The sequence below is a fragment of the Lepisma saccharinum genome, chromosome 1 (genome assembly GCF_977018435.1).
Source record: "Lepisma saccharinum chromosome 1, izLepSacc3.1, whole genome shotgun sequence".
Taxonomy (NCBI): Eukaryota; Metazoa; Arthropoda; class Insecta; order Zygentoma; family Lepismatidae; genus Lepisma; species Lepisma saccharinum.
Window position 1 is genome coordinate 211,218,357 of NC_139229.1, and position 22,231 is coordinate 211,240,587.

Consider the following 22,231-nt stretch of genomic DNA (forward strand, 5'->3'; position numbering starts at 1 on the left):
AACACCGCATTATTCATAAGCTTGAAGAAATCCTTATCAAGCTCGGACGTGGCTGCGGTGCGGTGTTTTGTGTTGATTTCAATATATGGACGCAACCACGGAGAATGCTCGAATTTGAGGATGCGGTGAACTGCGTGGACCGCGACCCCTCGCTGCATCAGCCACCGGAGATTCTGGTAGTGCAGGACATAACGCTCTTTGGACTCGAAGTCCATGACGAGCTTCTTCTGGTTGGAATCGGGTGGACACTTGAACTCGGGTGCAGGGGGAAGATCGCAGAACAAATCCTGCAGCTTCTCGGAGAACTCAAGGTCCACCTCGGCGAAGAACCCATGTTCCGAATCGTCGAAGCTTTCGATGTCGAAGTTGGAGGGGTCAGCCCACTCGAAGCCTCTAAAGGGGAGTGGCTGCATCATGGAGTGTCCGTAGAGGTTATTGACGTCCGTGTACATGATGTAGCTGGACGGTTGTGAGGGGTCGTAGCCGGTGGACATGTGGTGATTGTTGGCGTGCGAGTGTCGCTGCGACACCTGGACTATTCCACCCCGCACGGCACGTTCCACAAACAGCATCATGTTCACGTCCGAAAGAAGCTCCAGCTCGATCTTCGTCACCAGAAACATGGCCGACCATGCCAGTCCAGGAAGACTGTAGAAGTAGGCAGGGTCCAGCTTGTAGATGGTCTTCGCAGTTGCACGGAACGTCTGGAACACGTCGGCGAGGAGCGTCACATCAAGTCTGAGGTAAGCGTCGTGGTAGTCCCCGAGAGTTCGACAGCCCAGCTCGCGCCACATGGACTGGGCATGGTGATATTCTTCGTCGGTGATGTTCGAGCCGCGTAGCTGACTGTAGAACTTCGCCTGGGGAGGTAGCGACGTCTCTGCGAACTTGGAAGGGTCTGTAATGTATTCGTAGGGATAGACCCCCTTACGCTTGAAGAGACCGGCGTCCAAGTTCGGAAAGTTTCCGGAGGTGATGAGGATTTGCTCGTCGCTAAGCTTCCCTGCGAGAGCATCGAGGCTGGCCGGGAGGAACCTCAGGGAGTCGAGGAAGCGAAGCTCGACGGTAGAGTGTGATCCTGGGATTCGCACCCACTTGCTCAAGCTAATGTAACGCTCCTCGTTCTGCGCCAGGACGTTGATTCGCATGTCGTCGTACCCAAGATGCTTGACGAGGTGGTGGAAGTCGTATCCCGAGCCATTATGAAAAAACACAGGGATAAATCGCGGGTCCCGGGCCATGAGGTTGCATCCGTTGCACCATGGACCAACATACCTACCGTTAAAGTGATCGTGGTGTTGGACTTTACGGTTGTTGGCGGTGTACTCCTTGACGCAGACAGGGCAAGCGATGGCCTCGTCGTGTCTACGTTGATCGTCGGGAGACTGTGGGAGCATAGACTTGGGGGCCAACAGTACCTTCCCTATCTCGTTGTCCTCGACAACCATCCTCTCGAGGAAGTGTTTGGCTGCGTCGGGACCACGGTACACGTAGGGCTCGGGGGCGATGTGCTGGTCTCGTCGCACCACAACGTATGCATAACTCGAAGCCTCGTGGAGTTGGTAAGGGGTGGTGGAAGAAACTTCAGGGTCGGGATCGCAAGTGGACAGGGGTTTGAGGAAGGCTTCGAAATCCGCGATGATGATAGCGGGATGCTCTACCATGGCACCGTGCATGTGGAAACGCTCCACGGTGCCAGGTTTGGGCAAGACTGCCACACCCGGCTCGTTGGCATTGCAGTAGATCTTGTGGCTGGCAAGCTTCTCTGCAGCGATGTTGGGACCTCTGATGCGCTGGTAGTCCTGCTGTTCTCGATTATCAAAAGTTGACAAGCACCTTCGACAAACTTCTATGCTATCACGATGCTTGCTTTTTTGACTCGAAACAAGTCTAGAGAGGGAACGGATAAGAGTGTAGTGGTGATGGGTCTCGTCCTTGATGAGCAGAAGGTGAATTTCCTGCGCACCATCAACGTTTACGTCGCTCACCCTGATGGGGTACACCGCATTTTCGTCAGTGAGACCGTAAACGTTGATGGCCAACCGTGCACGAACCTCAAACTTTCGAATGTCCGAAAGCGCCACCGGGTAGTCGATCCCAGCCATCGCAACTTCCAGCTCTGCCTCGTAGGGTAGGTAGTGGTTAACTCGGCGTGGTTGGTTTTTCCAGTGGACAGGGTGTAATGCTGCCAGAACACACCATACGAAGCACTTGGCGTCACTGTTCTGAATGTTCAGGACGGCCTTCTTTGCCACAATGGTAGGTGGTAAGGGGACGTAGCTGGAGGCGGAGAGAGGCACGAACTTGCAAAGTTTGACGCACAGTTCGTGAGGCTCGCCACACAGCGAACCCCCCGAGCCTATAGCTTCATGTTCTTCTTGTTTCGCCACCAGCTCCTCGGCAAACTGGTTGTAGATGACCTCGAGGTTGTCGACATCCGCCAGATGCAGCGTCTTCGCCTTGGTGTTGTGGCAGAAGCTGTAAATTTCATCAGACGGCTTTTTGTACTGGCAACGTAGCGATGCGTAGAATTTGGTGGAGTGCGTTGCAAGCGCATCACCGAGGATGGAAATGATTTTGGCTTGCACGTTCTCCAAAAAGCTACGCACGCCGCATGAGCCCTCCGAAGTGAGGACAAAGTCCTCTAACAACCGCTCGAAAGCAGTCTGGTTCGCTTTCGCCACAGGCTTGACGCGTTTCGTGGGTGGTGCATTGATGGAGGCTGCTTCTGCCTTCCTCTTGGTGGAGGTCGAAGGCTGGGCCCCAGATGTATTTTTGTTTAGACAATTAAGCTTATGCTTCTCGACATACGCAATTGTGAACTGTTTATTGCATCCGGAACATAGTTCAGTGGCAGCCAAATGCTTGCCTGGCACGCAGGTGCGACAATGTCTTGCAAAATTTTGGCTTGATTTGGTTTTCTTGCACACAGGACAACTTTTCATGGAGCGCATTTTTTTGGGGGGTATGTTTATTTATATGTGATCTGTTGGTGGTAGAGTGTTTACAAAAAAAAAATGCCTTACGAGAAAAATTTTGTAGGCTAATTCTAATTAGTGTTAGTTTGAGGGGTTTATTTATATATGGGTGGCGTTGTTTTCCTCAAATATGTGTTTTAATCAACCCTGTAAAAAAATTTAAAAAAATATATAAGAAAAATATGATTGTAGATAGAAAAAAGCACAATAAATATTGTATGCATGTGTAATTCTATTTAGCTTATTTTTGCTAGACACGAATCTTCTTCAGATTTTATTGCCCATTAGTATATTTTTCTACCAATCTAGTAGAGGTATGAAACTATGAAAATGTACTTGTTTATATATATTCTATTGTTTCGGCTGATATAATAGCAAATATATATATATATATAGCTATTTTGAAATTCTAAAACTTTCAGGTATACTTATTTTTACATGCAAACATACATCATAAAAAATTACACAATCGTATTTTTTTTCCATACACACATTTTTTTATTTTCAGAAAACAAAGTTATTTTCAGAAAACAAAGTTATTTTCGATTTTTTTAAATCAAACAATAAACATTATTTGTGTTTATAGTATTTGTCGGGCAATAGCAGATAAAACAAGAATGGGTTTTCTACGACCCCCAGTTTACGAGTTACAAAACAACTTAGAAATCACATTTTGAAATTTAAATTTAAAATAACTCGAAAACAGTAAGCACTAATCATTATGTTTCCAATAGGTTGTAGAGTACATTTAATTTTTTATCAAATGTCATTAAAATTTTCGAAATAGGGTAAAAACTAAGCCAGCAAATCAAGTTTCTCAAAAAATAAAAAAATTGTCTATATTTTCGAAACTTGAGGGGGTGGAATCGATTTTATTTGCTAGTCGTATAGTTTTTGTCAAATCCTATCCAACAAACCTAAAATCATCATCCTAGGTCAATTAGGAACCAAGAAAATCAATGTCTTGGAAAACGTCTTAAGACAAATATCTTAAGAAAATTTTCTTGACAGACCGGAAGTAACATCTTGACAGACCGGAAGTCGACTTTCTTAAAGATTAAGACAAATATCTTAAGATGTTTTTCCAAGACATTGATTTTCTTGGTTCCTATGGGGCCTAGAATCACGCAACTTTGGATTATGTATATACCGTTGTTTTTTCCTACATATTCACTAGGGCTCGAAAGTGCGGTGGTTGTGTTGTTGCCTTGTAATCAAGAGGTCCTAGGTTCGAACCCGATAAAAGTACATAGTGGTTCGGGTCCTATTTTAAAAAACTGTAGGCCTAGTCCCGATTAGCCTTACTGTGCATATGTGAATATAGGAAAGTACAATGCAAAGTCAGCAATGTGTGATGTGGTCAGCACCAAATATTTTAATTTTATATATATTTAAGTTCCATGCATAAACATGACAGTTTTCCTATATGCTTTTATGGTATGGTGCTATGCACGGAGGAGCACTTTATTTAAGCATATTTAACTTCTCTTTCCATCTCTCAATCTATTCATATTTGACACGGTCATTGCAAGTCGACCATTTTATTTACGTAGCAATTAGGCTTAAAAAAACTTTGGCCGTGTCCGGATTGGCAAGCGCTCCGTCCAGTTCTCTCCCATTGCTCTCGCGTGCCGTCGAAGTCACGTCCAAGTCGTCCGAATCTGCATGTCCCCTTGTAGTACGGTTGTCACTTTTCCCGCCAGGTGTCAGCTCGAACTTCACCCACCGCGCTCTGGGGCGCAGGCGCATCGCACGGAAGCAGAAGGCAGACGCCAAACAAACATGATAATGATTTCCACCTATTTACTACTCATATTAAAAATGTAACACGCTATTTCATCATTTACAATTTTTCTGCATTCAATATTATCGATAAAATGTTAAAGTATAACTGAGTTTTACATCCTCTAATCAGTAAATGTTGTCTGTACAAAGTGAAAGTAAGAATATGGCTGCCAAGCGCAGCGTCACAGGGAGTTCAAGCGTGCACGTCTGCCGCGAATTCGGACAACGGAGGTTGGCTGAGTCCCCGGATGGAACGGTGCTCTAGGTGACATCTGCTGCCGATTCGGACGCGGCCTTTGACACACTCATTGCAAGTCGGCCATTTTGTTTACGTAGCAATTACGTTAAAAAACTTTAAACCACATTATTGTTATTTTTTTTGTGAATACTTGTTGTGATAAAAAAATATAATTAGATATATTTTATTTAATTTTATGTTTAATATCTTTTCTGTGTATAAAATTAAATAATAATAAAATTCGAAACACTATGTACCTCCACTAAATATCAAATGCACAAAAAAAAAACAGGCTAACACACGCAAAATTATACTGGTTTGTCAGATGTCAGAGTCTCGTTATTTTACAGTCCAGGGTGTACTACGTAGAAGTGAGGTTAACTGTTGGGCGTCTTACCAGAAAGTCGTCCTCTTACACCCCGCATATTGCTATTTTGCATATGCCTGATGTATATAGTAATATGTAATAAATATATATATAAAAAAAGCAAGAAAAAAAAAGAGAGATACATGCAACACACTTAAAACTTGTATACTTTCTCTCTCTTCTTTTTGCGTGCTTTGCAAGTATATATTTCTTCCACAATATGCTTAAGAAACAAATTTACTCACGTTAGTTAATTTCAATCACAATCACAATGTTCTTCTTGCAGCTCACAATGTTCTCCTTGCAGCTCACAGAGTAGAATGATGCTTTATTAGTCAGAATAGAGGAAGCTCGCTTGTGTGATCTCCCGTTACATGCCTGCCTCCTGCCCCACTCCCCCTAGTTGTTATAAAATGGTGACGGATGTACATTCTGTTTTTTTTCTCCCCGTCTTTTTGTTGGTTTATGAATAGAAGCAGGAAACTTGGTTCTGGCGGCATCAGTGATGGGTAATATGAAAGTCTGTGACGGTCTAATGTTAATGCCCTCAAGCTTCTAGTTTTATTAGTCGAGGAGTAATATGTAGGTTAACAACGTGGACTAGTAGAAATCTGCTCTGTCAGCATAAAATTCCATCATTATTGTTAGCTTTTAAAAAAACAGAATGTACATCCGCCACTGTGAATAGCCAGAAATGCAGCCCCTCCCAGTCATCCATCTCTCTTGCAATAGCGTGTGTGTGTGTGTGTGTGTGTGTGTGTGTGTGCGTGTGACACATCGTTCCCCCGAGAGAGGTTTACAAAGGTCACAATATACAAACATTGGCCCCCCGGGAGTTGGAAAATTACGATATGGCGCATTCGCTTATTACTGTTGCCAGCCATAAATCTCTCTCTCTCTCTTTTCATCTTACAGCAACGTTGGCATCTCCATTTTTTTTAGTTGTAAGTAAATTGCCAACACACTCTAGTTAATAATGCTACATATTATACGCACACACGCACGCACATATTATATTGCCATCCACCCATCTTTCTCTCTTTTACGGCAGTGCATGTTTGTTGCCGGCTCTCCTTGTTTAGTATATGTAGGTTGGCAAAAATTGCTTTATGCACTGTAAGGCAAGCCTCAAGCAAAATTGCCAGCTCCTTGCTTGAGGCTAGGTTAGACAAAAAAAAGCTGTAGGTGAGTGTTGGCAGCTGTCGGTTGTTTAACTCTTCCCTCTCTCTCTCCTCTCTCTTTTTTGTAAAAGGTTATGGCAAAAGTACCAGTAGGTTGGCAACCTTGCTTTATGCACTGTAAGGCAAGTCTTAAGTAAACTTGCCAGCTCCTTGCTTTAGGCTAGGTTAGGTTAGGTTAGGTTAGGTTAGGTTAGGTTAGGGTGGGTTAGGTTAGGTTAGGTTAGGTTAGGTTAGGGTGGGTGTTGGCAGCTGTCGGTTGTTTAACTCTTCCCTCTCTCTCTCCTCTCTCTTTTTTGTAAAAGGCTATGGCAAAAGTACCAGTAGGTTGGCAACCTTGCTTCATGCACTGTAAGGCAAGCCTCAAGCAAGGTTGCCAGCTCCTTGCTTTATGCACTGTAAGGCAAGTCTCAAGCAAGGTTGCCAGCTTCTTGCTTTAGGCTAGGTTAGACCAAAAAAACCTTGGTGATTTTTTCGAGTAAAATATTGGCAACACTGCGAGAAAATAGAGCTTATGCCTTACAAGAGCAAACCATTAAGGCGAGCCTCAAGCAAGGTTGCCAGCTCCTTGCTTGAGGCTAGGTTAGACCCAAAAAAAAAACCTTGGTGATTTTTTCGAGTAAGGAGCTGGCAACACTGCCAGAAAATGAGGCTCATGCCTTACGAGAGAAATCCATTAAGGCGAGCCTCACCGAGCCTCATTTTCGGTTTGTGAAACCGCCCACCTGCACTACTCATGCGTGACCTTCGGCCACGTTGTGGGCGCAATCATGTTATAGATGAGGTTCCTCATAGATCTTAATGACTCTGAAAATGTCTGCATGTTGAATTGGATGATGGGGAACATATGTATAAGTTTGAAAAGTTTAGAAAGTAACTTTATGTGTGTATGGGCTCTAATAAGTTACAAATATTCAAACTATTATTGTCTATTTTCTTAATAATGAACTGATTAAGTAATAACCGTTTCAACATAAGTAGTTGGATGTTTTGCTTAAACGAATTGAATAGCGACTAAATTGAAAATGCAATATTTACGTATTTTGTTATTTTCACATTTCTTAACGTAATTGGATAATAACTGTTTTCTGTCATTCCCCTCAAATTCCTACCTTGCCTCTGTAATAAATTTTGATGCTCGTATTTTGAAATTGGAAAAGTCTAGCATAATTCCCTTGCAGTAGTTTTCGAAGGGAAAATAAACTTTCTTTAAGTTCCCTAGCAACGTCCGTTTCCATGGACAACAACAGGCACGGCAAGCTCTAAGGAATTGCATGTCATTATACCCCCTAAACATTTAGTTAAAACAAGCACGATGTAGATATTTACGCATTGAGTATAACGTAATTGTATCTGGGCTGAAACTCCTTATTATGTAGATGTCACCCTTGTTTCAGGCACCTTTTCAAAGCCAGGAGTTCATTCATCTGTGTGCTATTGATCTGTGAGAAATATAATGTATCTCGACAATTAAGAATTGAAGGAAACAATGTGTGCAAAAGAAATGCCCGTGGCAACGGTTGCTAAGGACGTAAAAAAAGGGCATTTTCACCCTTAAGGAAGGGCGAATTGAGCGATTTTTGAATTTTCTCGGTCTTTTGGGACGATTTCATGGGGGGTCGTAATCGGGCGTTTTTCGCATCCGGGGCTTCCTTCATGGAGAACATTTATGTCAGTGAGTGAGTGAGTGGTGGGATTGGGGCTATATATATATTGGACTCGCGTACTATCGACGTGGCCAAAGGCCACGTCTCGTACACTCGACGACGTGCTTCAGTTATTTCGAAAATTTTGAACGTAACTTTACATGTGTACGGGCTCTAATATGGTACAAATATTCAAAATAGTATTGCCAATTTTCTTAATAATAAAGTGAGTAAGCAATAACCGTTTCAAGATAGTTATATTTCGTGGCCCTTGGCTACGTCTTGTACGCTCGCATGCGTGATCTTCGGCCACGTTGTGGGCGTAATCATGTAATCATGGGGTAAAATGTCTGCATGTTTTATTGGATGAAGCCAAACAAGTGTATAAGTTCGCTAATTTGAAAAGTTTAGAAAGTAACGTTATGTCTGTATGGGCTCTAATAAGGTACAAATATTCAAAATATTATTGTCTATTTTCCTAATAATAAACTGAGTAAGTAATAACAGATTCAAGATAATTAGTTGGATGTTTTGCATAAACGAATTCAATAGCGGCACTAAATTGGAAATGCAATCTTTCTGCCATTCTCCTCGAATTCCTACCTTGCCTCTGTAATAAATTCTGACTCTCGTATTTTGAAATTCGAAAAGTCTAGCATAATTCGCTTACAGTAGTTCTTGGGGTGAAAATAAACTTTCTGTAAGTTCCCTAGCAACGTCCGTTTCCATGGTAAACAACAAGCACGGCAAACTCTCTAAATAATTGTATGTTATTATACCTCTAAACATTTAATTAAAACAACCACGATGTAAATATATTCGCATTGAGTTTACCAATATATACGTTTCGTTTATTTGGAAAGTTTTGAACGTAACTCTGTGTGTGTACGGGCTCTAATATGGTACAAATATACAAAATATTCAAAATTGTCTATTTTCTTAATAATAAAGTGCGTAAACAATAACTGTTTCAAGATAGTTAGTTAGATTTCTGGTATAAACTAATTCAAGAGCGACATTAAATTGAGAAAACAATATTTACGTCTTTTGACATTTTCACATTTGTAAACGTAATACAAAAATAATTGTTTTCCGTCGTTCCCATTAAATTCCTACCTCTCCTCCGTAATAAATTCTGACGCTCATGTTTTGATATACGAAAAGTCTAGCATAATTCCCTTACAGTGGTTTTCGGGGTGAAAATAAACGTTCTTTAAGTTCCCTAGCAACGTCCGTTTCCATGGACAACAACAAGCACGGCAAAACTCTAAATAATTGTTTGTTATTATATCTCTAAACATTTAGTTAAAAGAACCACGATGTAGATAATATTTTCGCATTGAGTTTACCAATATATACGTTAGTAATTGTATCTGGGCTGAAACTTCTTATGTAGATGTCACCCTTGTTTAAGGCACCTTTTTGAACCAGGTGTTGATTCATCAGTGTGTTATCTGTGACAAATATAATGTAGCTAACCAATTAAGAATTTAAGGAAACACTGTGAGCAAAAAAGAAAAGCCTTGGAAACGGTTGCTAGGGACGTGGAAAAAGGGCATTTTCACCCTTAAGGAAGGGCCGATTGAGCGATTTTTTAATTTTCTCTGTCTTTTGGGACAATTTTATGGGGGGTCGTAATCGGGCATTTTTCGCCTCCGGGGCTTCCTTCATGGAGAACATTTATGTCAGTGAGTGAGTGGTGGGATTGGGGCTTTATATATATTGGACCCGCGTACTTTCGACGTAGCCTTTGGCCACGTCTTGTACGCTCGCATGCGTGATCTTCGGCCACGTTGTGGGCGTAATCATGTTATAGATGGGGTAAAATGTCTGCATGTTTTATTGGATGAAGCCAAACAAGTGTATAAGTTCGCTAATTTGAAAAGTTTAGAAAGTAACGTTATGTCTGTATGGGCTCTAAAAAGGTACAAATATTCAAAATATTATTGTCTATTTTCCTAATAATAAACTGAGTAAGTAATAACAGTTTCAAGATAATTAGTTGGATGTTTTGCATAAACGAATTCAATAGCGGCACTAAATTGGAAATGCAATCTTTCTGCCATTCTCCTCGAATTCCTACCTTGCCTCTGTAATAAATTCTGACTCTCGTATTTTGAAATTCGAAAAGTCTAGCATAATTCGCTTACAGTAGTTCTTGGGGTGAAAATAAACTTTCTGTAAGTTCCCTAGCAACGTCCGTTTCCATGGTGAAGAACAAGCACGGCAAACGCTCTAATTAATTGTATGTTATTATACCTCTAAACATTTAATTAAAACAACCACGATGTAAATATATTCGCATTGAGTTTACCAATATATACGTTTCGTTTATTTGGAAAGTTTTGAACGTAACTCTGTGTGTGTACGGGCTCTAATATGGTACAAATTTACAAAATATTCAAAATTGTCTATTTTCTTAATAATAAAGTGAGTAAGCAATAACTGTTTCAAGATAGTTAGTTAGATTTCTTGAATAAACGAATTCAAGAGCGACATTACATTGAGAAAACTATATTTACGTCTTTTGACATTTTCACATTTGTAAACGTAATAGAAAAATAATTGTTTTCTGTCGTTCCCATCAAATTCCTACCTCTGCTCCGTAATAAATTCTGACGCTCATGTTTTGAAATACGAAAAGTCTAGCATAATTCCCTTACAGTAGTTTTGGGGGTGAAAATAAACGTTCTTTAAGTTCCCTAGCAACGTTCGTTTCCATGGACAACAACAAGCACGGCAAAAACTCTAAATAATTGTTTGTTATTATACCTCTAAACATTTAGTTAAAAGAACCACGATGTAGATAACATTTTCGCATTGAGTTTACCAATATATACGTAAGTAATTGATTCTGGGCTGAAACTCCTTTATGTAGATGTCACCCTTGTTTAAGGCACCTTTTTGAACCAGGTGTTGATTCATCTGTGTGTGATCTGTGACAAATATAATGTAGCTAGATAATTAAGAATTGAAGGAAACAATGTGAGCAAAAAAGAAAAGCCTTGGAAACGGTTGCTAGGGACGTGAAAAAAGGGCATTTTCACCCTTAAAGAAGGGCTAATTGAGCGATTTTTGAATTTTCTCGGTCTTTTGGGACGATTTCATGGGGGGTCGTAATCGGGCGTTTTTCGCCTCCGGGGCTTCCTTCATGGAGAACATTTATGTCAGTGAGTGAGTGGTGGGATTGGGGCTATATATATATTGGATTAGTTTTTGTTTTAACATATTACCTAGTCTGTCCGCGAGGTCATATAACTTCTGAAAATTAAATTATATAATACAAAAAGAAATAGTAGTGACAATCAAGATTCTAAGTTGCATGGCTGCACACATACATACAGTGTTGTATTTAAGAAATTTCCAGTGGGGAGGGAGGAATTCTACTGACTGTCTAGGGACAGCATGAGAAAATGACTTTATGCCATATAACATTCCCCCCATGGATAAAATTTATCAAGCAGGGGGGAGACACAAGTACCCAGGAGGGAAATCCCCACCACCACCCCTTGCAAATACCACCCTGCATACAGGATGGGAACGTAACTTCAAATATGTTTAAATAAAGTCTCCTAAGAGCTCTATCTCCACTTGTAATCCTTAGCATTAAAGTGGAGTCACGGATCTCCAATGTACTTACTCTGTTTAAGTCATACATATTCCTAAGAATTCATTATTTCCTGTCTCCTGTAAATTTGATATATTGGAGTTACGTCACTCTGGCTCTCACACGACGATATAATACGAGGGAGAGTCAAATGAAAACTTTTAAAGTCCGACAAAAATTACAGGACAGACTGTAAACAGCTTAAATTTACATGAGGTATCGACTGCTTTTTACAAAACAGCCTCAAGGCTGTAACACTGATCAAATGAGCTTCACAACACAATTCTTGTGATTTTAAAGATGGTGCCTTCTGCATACACATGCACCAGAAAAAACAGTGGTTTCTTGCCTCTGGAAGCCTAAAATTTATAGACATTCTGTGTCAAATAAAAATTCAATGTCTCTTTGCATGCTCATTACATCAGCAAGTTTACAAATAGAGGAGGATGTTCAACAATGGCCTCAGTCCGCACGCAGATGGGTGGAAACACCTTCGCAGTAGCTCGTAAGTGACTGCACATAGATTCCAAATTATTCTTCTTGCGGTATACAGGCATTAAATCGAACTTGAAAATGCACGTGGATCAGCAATGGGTCTATGCTAAAATGCAGCAAACTTGTGCAATTTTACATGCAGAATCTACTACAGAAAAACAAAAAAACAAATTAAGGCTTTCATTTGTCTGTCCCTCGTATATTATTTTTGGGCCACAAGTTTTTTGTTTACAGCGTCACACAGATATTAATGTTCTCAATGTAAGACTGTTGCTCAAATTAAATAAAATTCAAATTTTTGAACAACAGTCACACACTAAAAAAAATATATTTTAATAATTACAAATTAAATGGAAGAATTCTTACGCCTTATTGCATGCTTGGGCAACTGGCCTTGTTTGTGGAAGAACGCTCATCTATGCACGGCTAAACTCAGAGCGAGCAGCGTTACAGTAGCGTTGAAAGGGAGGAGAGAACGAACGAGGTACATTGTGTAGGCGGGAAGCTCGCAGTGCACAGAGCGATCCTCAAATGCCTGATAGTCACTGCCGTACTTGGGGGGGGGGGGGCTGAAGTGGATACAGCACCCTTCGAAATATTAAGAAAATGAACATTTTTTTAAAAAAAAAAAAGCAGTGAAGAACTCCGGAAAAACCAAAGTGGTAAATTCAAACTCATCTTAAATTGAACCCCGATTGTCATTTTTGAGAGTAAAGAGTTTTTAACCCCTAAGGCCGGAATTTTAATACCAGGAAGTCTAGCGCCTGAGCGATAATTTTCAACTCAGAAACACGGTAGATTCGCACAGCATTGTTCAAAATGCTGAATCTTCGGACCACTAATGCAATTCAATTGAAACTTTCAACATAAGTAAAGTACATACCCATGGGTTTATTAAACCTTCAAACATTGTTCAGAAAGTATAAATACAATACAATACAATAATTAGTAATGTATAATATTGAATAGTCAGCACTCACATTATGTTGTTACTTTGCCTGAGCATCAGTCTCTGTTTCATTCTTCTTTTGCCCTTTGAAGTCCAATTTTGAATGAAACACCTTGAAGCATGTATCGAGGCACAAACCAACATTACAGTAAACACACCAGTAAACCTTGTTTTGTTGCCTGACAAGACTCGTCAATTTCTTTCCAATCCCACTTCACATCCAAAGCAGCAAGGGGTGACAAATCTGTTTCCTCATTAGCACTGTTTTCATTTGATTGTTGAGATTCCACTTCAGCGTAGTCTAAATCACTTTTCTCACTACCTGACAATAATCTAGAGGATGAATCATCGTCACTCTCTTCAATAATTTCATGAATTTTGTCGCTCACAAGACCCTTCAATCCTGTGCTCCCCGCCATCCTTTTTTTCGAAAAACTACCGCAAACAAGGGACAAACGAAAGTAACTTTCGAAATATTTTCGCAAAATGACATTAGGTGGCAGTAAAATACAGTCTCACTAGCAAGCAGAAGAAAATTCGTTTCTTTCTGTGCCAATAGATGGCACAAAACAGTCATTCATTTAGAGCCATGATGCGGACGTATGGTGTACGTCAAACCACCCATGGTAGAAACGTGTAGGTCAGTACGCTGTACGTCAAACCGGCCTTAGGGGTTTACACGAAATATCTTTTTGTGTATGCCCCCTCCCCCTGGAAAGCAGCTACACACTATCCACCTTTACAATTCCAGTACCTCCCGGAAAAAAGTCCTGCGTACGACACTAACGCTAATTGCCCAAGTTTGGCTTTATTTGTGAAACATGTATTTATGTATGAAAGATTAAATGTTTTGTAATGTACACGAATAAATTGTATTAATGCACAGGTGTCTAAAATGTTTAATTCATGTATACTATGTTGTCTAGTGTAAATATTTTAGTTTCACAGAAACATTTATTATTTTAGGCTAACATATGTATTTCATATATTTTCACGACACATAATAAGTTTAATCCTTTCTATACGAATACTATTCCATTAGCACATCATTCTAATAAAATGAACATATGACTCGGCATGTAAATTCCTATGAATGAAATGGACGCCATACCAACTTTTAAACGTTGATTACGAAATAAATTAAACTGAATTAACAATAAACTCCTTAACGTGACATATGTGTGTCACTTATTTTTTGGAGTATTGGAACATACATAACTCATATAATATTCGGAGATATATGATTGGAGTGCTATACGAGCCTTGACGTATCCTATTAGAAATTATTTAAGTTTAATTTTATTCTGACAATATTTCCCGCCTAAAAAAGCACAGCGTTTAAATTCTAAATCTTTTCTTTCTTCTAAAGTATCAGAAACAAGTGCGTAAATCTTTCCGTGAGAAGAGAACAAATATCAGGCAATATGCAGGTAACACTCACGTCCCAGCGTTGCCTACGTGGGGGCCGATGGAGGTCAATTTCATAAGCAACATAAGATTTTCTTAAAATCCATCTTCTTCTTCGTTTTCTCCTTTTACTACTTGATAAATGAAAATAGACGCAGGCAAAAGAAATGGTAAAAGAAGGGATATATATACCTATGTATATATATATATGGGGATATAAAAAAGGTGTTATAAAATACGAAACAATTCACATTAAACACACTGACCAATAAGTTTGGAAAGATGAGGGTTTAAAATAACAATAAACGTTAAATATCTCAAAGGGCATTTTACAACATGCAAATATCGAACTGCGATTAGAATTTTCTAATTCATAAAATTTCAATGTACATATTGTAGATTATAACAGTTACATATATTAACATTACAGGCACAGAAAAGAAGATAAATAGAGCCATCTACTTCATGAGATGCTGCTGATGTCGCATCTGGGACACCTTAAAAGAGATTGGTATATGAACGACAATTTTGAAGGAGCCTCAACCCTGCCGAATTCCACCCTCCTAAAACAAAATAATGGAGAATCGGTCAGTATGCAAAGAAAGGACGTCTGCTCAAAGAAGAAGCTTCCTATTTCAAATGATACTTCAAATATAGATACGAAAACGCAAATCAAATTACTCGCAACTAAACCCTACAAAGTAACACAGCATTAAATTCAGTAGATGGAAAAGACGAGAAGCTTCGATGGCAGACAAATGAAGAGTAATTGATGGAAAGTTCACAACTTAAAAGTGATTTGTATAGGAGCAACAATTCTGAAGGGGCCTCAACCCTGTCGAATTCCACCCTCCTAAAACAAGATAATGGAGAATCGGTCAGTACGCAAAGAAAGGACGTCTGCTCAAGGAAGAAGTTTCATATTTCAAATGATACTTCAAAAATAGATACGAAAACGCAAGGCAAATTACTCGCAACTACATCCTACAAAGTAACACAGCATTCCATTCAGTAGATGGAAAAGACGAGAAGCTTCGATGGCAGACAAATGAAGAGTAGTTGATGGAAAGTTCACAACTTAAAAGTGATTTGTATAGGAGCAACAATTCTGAAGGGGCCTCAACCCTGTCGAATTCCACCCTCCTAAAACAAGATAATGGAAAATCGGTCAGTACGCAAAGAAAGGACGTCTGCTCAAGGAAGAAGTTTTCAAATGAGACTTCAAAAAATAGATACGAAAACGCAAGATAAATTACTCGCAAATACATCCTACAAACTAACACAGCATTCCATTCAGTAGATGGAGAAGACGAGAAGCATCGAAAGCAGACAAATGAAGAGAAGTTGATGGCTAGTTCACAACTTAAAAGAGATTTGTATGGGAGTAACAATCCTCAAGAGGCCTCAACCCTGTCGAATTCCACCCTCCTAAAACAAAATAATGGAGAATCGGTCAGTATGCAAGGAAAGGACGTCTGCTCAAAGAAGAAGCTTCCTATTTCAAATGAGACTTCAAAAATAGATACGAAAACGCAAGACAAATTACTCGCAAGTACATCCTACAAACTAACACAGCATTCCATTCAGTAGATGGAGAAGACGAGAAGCATCGAAGGCAGACAAATGAAGAGAAGTTGATGGAAAGTTCACAACATAAAAGAGATTTGTATAGGAGCGAGAATTGTGAAGGGGCCTCAACCCTGTCGAATTCCACCCTCCTAAAACAAAATAATGGAGAATCGGTCAGTATGCAAAGAAAGGACGTCTGCTCAAAGAAGAAGCTTCCTATTTCAAATGATACTTCAAATATAGATACGAAAACGCAAATCAAATTTCTCGCAACTAAACCCTACAAAGTAACACAGCATTCCATTCAGTAGATGGAAAAGACGAGAAGCTTCGATGGCAGACAAATGAAGAGTAATTGATGGAAAGTTCACAACTTAAAAGTGATTTGTATAGGAGCAACAATTTTGAAGGGGCCTCAACCCTGTCGAATTCCACCCTCCCAAAACAAGATAATGGAGAATCGGTGAGTACGCAAAGAAAGGACGTCTGCTCAAGGAAGAAGTTTCCCATTTCAAATGAGACTTCAAAAATAGATACGAAAACGCAAGGCAAATTACTCGCAACTACACCCTACAAAGTAACACAGCATTCCATTCAGTAGATGGAAAAGACGAGAAGCTTCGATGGCAGACAAATGAAGAGTAGTTGATGGAAAGTTCACAACTTAAAAGTGATTTGTAAAGGAGCAACAATTCTTAAGGGGCCTCAACCCCGTCGAATTCCTCCCTCCGAAAACAAATTAATGGAGAATCGGTCAGTATGCAAAGAAAGGACGTCTGCTCAAAGAAGAAGCTTCATATTTCAAATGATACTTCAAATATAGATACGAAAACGCAAGGCAAATCACTCGCAACTACACCCTACAAAGTAACACAGCATTCCATTCAGTAGATGGAAAAGACGAGAAGCTTCGATGGTAGACAAATGAAGAGTAGTTGATGGAAAGTTCACAACGTAAAAGTGATTTGTATAGGAGCAACAATTCTGAAGGGGCCTCAACCCTGTCGAATTCCACCCTCCTAAAACAAGATAATGGAGAATCGGTCAGTACGCAAAGAAAGGACGTCTGCTCAAGGAACAAGTTTCCCATTTCAAATGAGACTTCAAAAATAGATACGAAAACGCAAGGCAAATCACTCGCAACTACACCCTACAAAGTAACACAGCATTCCATTCAGTAGATGGAAAAGACGAGAAACTTCGATGGCAGAGAAATGAAGAGTAGTTGATGGAAAGTTCACAACTTAAAAGTGATTTGTATAGGAGCAACAATTCTGAAGGGGCCTCAACCCTGTCGAATTCCACCCTCCTAAAACAAGATAATGGAGAATCGGTCAGTACGCAAAGAAAGGACGTCTGCTCAAGGAAGAAGTTTCCCATTTGAAATGAGACTTCAAAAATAGATTCGAGAACGCAAGGCAAATTACTCGCAACTATATCCTACAAAGTAACACAGCATTCCATTTAGTAGATGGAAAAGACGAGAAGCTTCGAAGGCAGACAAATGAAGAGTAGTTGATGGAAAGTTCACAACTTAAAAGTGATTTGTATAGGAGCAACAATTCTGAAGGGGCCTCAACCCTGTCGAATTCCACCCTCCTAAAACAAGATAATGGAGAATCGGTCAGTACGCAAAGAAAGGACGTCTCCTCAAGGAAGAAGTTTCCCATTTCAAATGAGACTTCAAAAATAGATACGAGAACGCAAGGCAAATTACTCGCAACTACATCCTACAAAGTAACACAGCATTCCATTCAGTAGATGGAAAAGGCGAGAAGCTTCGATTGCAGACAAATGAAGAGTAGTTGATGGAAAGTTCACAACTTAAAAGTGTTTTTTATAGGAGCAACAATTCTGAAGGGGCCTCAACCCTGTCGAATTCCACCCTCCTAAAACAAGATAATTGAGAATCGGTCAGTACGCAAAGAAAGGACGTCTGCTCAAGGAAGAAGTTTCCCATTTCAAATGAGACTTCAAAAATAGATACGAAAACGCAAGGCAAATTACTCGCAACGACATCCTACAAAGTAACACAGCATTCCATTCAGTAGATGGAAAAGACGAGAAGCTTCGATGGCAGACAAATGAAGAGTAGTTGATGGAAAGTTCACAACGTAAAAGTGATTTGTATAGGAGCAACAATTCAGAAGGGGCCTCAACCCTGTTGAATTCCACCCTCCTAAAACAAGATAATGGAGAATCGGTCAGTACGCAAAGAAAGGACGTCTGCTCAAGGAAGAAGTTTCCCATTTCAAATGAGACTTCAAAAATAGATACGAGAACTGAAGGCTAATTACTCGCAACTACATCCTGCAAAGTAACACATCATTCCATTCAGTAGATGGAAAAGACGAGAAGCTTCGATGACAGACAAATGAAGAGTAGTTGATGGAAAGTTCACAACTTAATAGTGATTTGTATAGGAGCAACAATTCTGAAGGGGCCTCAACCCTGTCGAATTCCACCCTCCTAAAACAAGACAATGGAGAATCGGTCAGTACGCGAGGAAAGGACGTCTGCTCGAGGAGGAAGTTTCCCATTTCAAATGAGACTTCAAAAATAGATACGAAAAATCAAGGCAAATTACTCGCAACTACATCCTACAAAGTAACACAGCATTCCATTCAGTAGATGGAAAAGACGAGAAGCTTCGATGGCAGACAAATGAAGAGTAGTTGATGGAAAGTTCACAACTTAAAAGTGATTTGTAAAGGAGCAACAATTCTGAAGGGGCCTCAACCCCGTCGAATTCCACCCTCCTAAAACAAGATAATGGAGAATCGGTCAGTATGCAAAGAAAGGACGTCTGCTCAAAGAAGAAGCTTCATATTTCAAATGATACTTCAAATATAGATACGAAAACGCAAATCAAATTTCTCGCAACTACATCCTACAAAGTAACACAGCATTCCATTCAGTAGATGGAAAAGACGAGAAGCTTCGATGGCAGACAAATGAAGAGTAGTTGATGGAAAGTTCACAACGTAAATGTGATTTGTATAGGAGCAACAATTCTGAAGGGGCCTCAACCCTGTCGAATTCCACCCTCCTAAAACAAGATAATGGAGAATCGGTCAGTACGCAAAGAAAGGACGTCTGCTCAAGGAAGAAGTTTCCCATTTCAAATGAGACTTCAAAAGTAGATACGAGAACGGAAGGCAAATTACTCGCAACTACATCCTACAAAGTAACACACCATTCCATTCAGTAGATGGAAAAGACGAGAAGCTTCGATGGCAGACAAATGAAGAGTAGTTGATGGAAAGTTCACAACTTAAAAGTGATTTGTATGGGAGCAACAATTCTGAAGGGGCCTCAACCCTGTCGAATTTCACCCTCCTAAAACAAGATAATGGAGAATCGGTCAGTACGCAAAGAAAGGACGTCTGCTCAAGGAACAAGTTTCCCATTTCAAATGAGACTTCAAAAATAGATACGAGAACGCAAGGCAAATTACTCGCAACTACATCCTACAAAGTAACACAGCGTTCCATTCAGTAGATGGAAAAGACGAGAAGCTTCGATGGCAGACAAATGAAGAGTAGTTTATGGAAAGTTCACAACTTAAAATGATTTGTATAGGAGCAACAATTCTGAAGGGGCCTCAACCCTGTCGAATTCCACCCTCCTAAAACAAGATAATGGAGAATCGGTCAGTACGCAAAGAAAGGACGTCTGCTCAAGGAAGAAGTTTCCCATTTCAAATGAGACTTCAAAAGTAGATACGAGAACGGAAGGCAAATTACTCGCAACTACATCCTACAAAGTAACACAGCATTCCATTCAGTAGAAAAAGACGAGAAGCTTCGATGGCAGACAAATGAAGAGTAATTGATGGAAAGTTCACAAATTAAAGTGATTTGTATAGGAGCAACAATTCAGAAGGGGCCTCAACCCTGTCGAATTCCACCCTCCTAAAACAAGATAATGGAGAATCGGTCAGTACGCAAAGAAAGGACATCTGCTCAAGGAAGAAGTTTCCCATTTCAAATGAGACTTCAAAAATAGATACGAAAACGCAAGGCAAATTACTCGCAACTACATCCTACAAAGTAACACAGCATTCCATTCAGTAGATGGAAAAGACGAGAAGCTTCGATGGCAGACAAATGAAGAGTAGTTGATGGAAAGTTCACAACGTAAATGTGATTTGTATAGGAGCAACAATTTTGAAGGGGCCTCAACCCTGTCGAATTCCACCCTCCTAAAACAAGATAATGGAGAATCGGTCAGTACGCAAAGAAAGGACGTCTGCTCAAGGAAGAAGTTTCCCATTTCAAATGAGACTTCAAAAATAGATACGAGAACGCAAGGCAAATTACTCGCAACTACATCCTACAAAGTAACACAGCATTCCATTCAGTAGATGGAAAAACGAGAAGCTTCGATGGCAGACAAATGAAGAGTAGTTGATGGAAAGTTCACAACTTAAAAGTGATTTGTATAGGAGCAACAATTCTGAAGGGGCCTCAACCGTGTCGAATTCCACCCTTCTAAAACAAGATAATGGAGAATCGGTCAGTACGCAAAGAAAGGACGTCTGCTCAAGGAAGAAGTTTCCCAGTTCAAATGAGACTTCAAAAATAGATACGAAAACGCAAGGCAAATTACTCGCAACTACATCCTACAAAGTAACACAGCATTCCACTCAGTAGATGGAAAAGACGAGAAGCTTCGATTGCAGACAAATGAAAAGTAGTTGATGGAAAGTTCACAACTTAAAAGTGATTTGTATAGGAGCAACAATTCTGAAGGGGCCTCAACCCTGTCGAATTCCACCCTCCTAAAACAAGATAATGGAGAATCGGTCAGTACGCAAAGAAAGGACGTCTGCTCTAGGAGGAAGTTTCCCATTTCAAATGAGACTTCAAAAATAGATACGAAAAAGCAAGGCATATTACTCGCAACTACATCCTACAAAGTAACACAGCATTCCATTCAGTAGATGGAAAAGACGAGAAGCTTCGATGGCAGACAAATGAAGAGTAGTTGATGGAAAGTTCACAACTTAAAAGTGATTTGTAAAGGAGCAACAATTCTGAAGGGGCCTCAACCCTGTCGAATTCCACCCTCCTAAAACAAGTTAATAGAGAATCGGTCAGTACGCAAAGAAAGGACGTCTGCTCAAGGAAGAAGTTTCCCATTTCAAATGAGACTTCAAAAATAGATACGAAAACGCAAGACAAATTACTCGCAACTACATCCTACAAAGTAACACAGCATTTCATTCAGTAGATGGAAAAGACGAGAAGCTTCGATAGCAGACAAATGAAGAGTAGTTGATGGAAAGTTCACAACGTAAAAGAGATTTGTATGGGAGCAACAATTCTGAAGGGGCCTCAACCCTGTCGAATTCCACCCTCCTAAAACAAGATAATGGAGAATCGGTGAGTACGCAAAGAAAGGACGTCTGCTCAAGGAAGAAGTTTCCCATTTCAAATGAGACTTCAAAAAAAGATACGAGAACGCAAGGCAAATTACTCGCAACTACATCCTACAAAGTAACACAGCATTCCATTCAGTAGATGGAAAAGACGAGAAGCTTCGATGGTAGACAAATGAAGAGTAGTTGATGGAAAGTTCACAACGTAAAAGTGATTTGTATAGGAGCAACAATTTTGAAGGGGCCTCGACCCTGTCGAATTTTACCCTCCTAAAACAAGATAATGGAGAATCGGTGAGTACGCAAAGAAAGGAAGTCTGCTCAAGGAACAAGTTTACCATTTCAAATGAGATTTCAAAAATAGATACGAGAACGCAAGGTAAATTACTCGCAACTACATCCTACAAAGTAACACAGCATTCCATTCAGTAGATGGAAAAGACGAGAAGCTTCGATGGCAGACAAATGAAGAGTAGTTGATGGAAAGTTCACAACTTAAAAGTGATTTGTATAGGAGCAACAATTCTGAAGGGGCCTCAACCCTGTCGAATTCCACCCTCCTAAAACAAGATAATGAAGAATCGGTCAGTACGCAAAGAAAGGACGTCTGCTCAAGGAAGAAGTTTCCC